Here is a 1,340-nt window from a genome sequence, read left to right on the forward strand (position 1 = left end):
GTTGTCCTCGTGGGTTCAAATCCCACTCCTGGTAACAGTTAGACTGTTTCCTCATAAGTTGAGAAGAATAATGTCTCATGCTTAGTTCAGAATGATTAGTGTGTTACAGTTCTGCTCTCCTTTTGCACATTAGATTTGGACTTGAATTGTGTAGGGAAAAAAATAACCCCTTACCAAACTTTGATGTTTTTACATCTTATATTTAAATACTATGGCTGGGAGAACATGCTTTTGTCCGGAATCCTTTCTTTCACAATACCTGGGTACCAATTTGATGTGTATTGCAATTGGATGCTCTTCAAGGAGTAATCAGTAACCAGTGTAACAACATTTTTTATCTGCCATCTAGAGCTATGTTATCATCTGGGAGGCTGAGTGGCTAAGGTGTTGCACTCAAGTTGCAATGGACAGTTGTCCTTGTGGATTCAAAACCATCTCCTGGTATGAGTTAAACTTTTTCCTCATACGTTCCAGAGAGTACTGGCTTATGTTTAATTCACATGGACAACTCCTGTATCAGTAAAATCATTCCCACTCCTGGTATGAGTTATAATAATAAAAAATGTCCGCCTTCTGGTTTAGCAAAGCTAATGAAGGTAAATGGGAAATATTTCCACAATGATTAGACCAATATGTGCATAAAATCTGGAGAAGATCAGAACAACTATGTCCAAGTTAAGGTCGCATTAGGGGGCACTATGGAGCCCACTTACAGGTATGGGCTAAATCTCTGTACAGACCCTCAAACCTCCCAGGTGTTTATGTGGGTGCCAATTATTGTGCATTTTCATATATATTGAGTCCTTCAAAAATGTGTTCAAGGGCTAAAACCAATTAGGGTCCCATAAGCCATTTCCCTTCTTTATGGAATAATCAGTAGCTAGTGTGCCAGGCAACAACATTTGGTTTTGCCAATTTAATTTACGTCAGCAGGATGGCCAAGTGGTTAAGGCGTTGTACTTAAGATGCAATGGACAATTGTCCTTGTGGGTTCAAATCCCACTCCTGGTACTTCTTAGATTACTTTGACATAAGTTGTGAAGAACAGTGTCGTATGCCTAGTTCAGACTGGCTGCTGCATTCCCAGTGACAGTTTTGCTCTGTGTTGATGGCCAATCAGCACATCGGATTGTTTGTCAAGTTTTGGGGAAGTCAAAGTAATAGTCTCCAAGATAATGCAACTTTCTGTTTTGATCAAAAACATTTTTAATCATAATGAAAAATGTCTGCCTTCCGTTTGGGCAGAGCTAATGAAGGTAAATGGAAAATATGTCCACAATGACTAGAGCAATATGTGCTTTAAGTTTGGTGATTATCAGAACAACTATGTCTAAGTTAAT

At 39.0% G+C, this 1,340-nt stretch overlaps 1 non-coding gene and 1 pseudogene across 1 annotated transcript; one reads left to right on the forward strand and one right to left on the reverse strand.

Moving 5' to 3' along the window:
* The window catches only part of LOC116698801 (contactin-associated protein-like 4), a 421,932-nt pseudogene that overhangs the window by 181,561 nt on the left and 239,031 nt on the right, over positions 1 to 1,340 (reverse strand).
* trnal-uaa (transfer RNA leucine (anticodon UAA)) lies at positions 929 to 1,011 on the forward strand. The gene has a single exon. It is a non-coding gene; the product is annotated as a tRNA-Leu (tRNA).

Source organism: Etheostoma spectabile, chromosome 12, assembly GCF_008692095.1.
Source record: "Etheostoma spectabile isolate EspeVRDwgs_2016 chromosome 12, UIUC_Espe_1.0, whole genome shotgun sequence".
Classification (NCBI taxonomy): domain Eukaryota; kingdom Metazoa; phylum Chordata; class Actinopteri; order Perciformes; family Percidae; genus Etheostoma; species Etheostoma spectabile.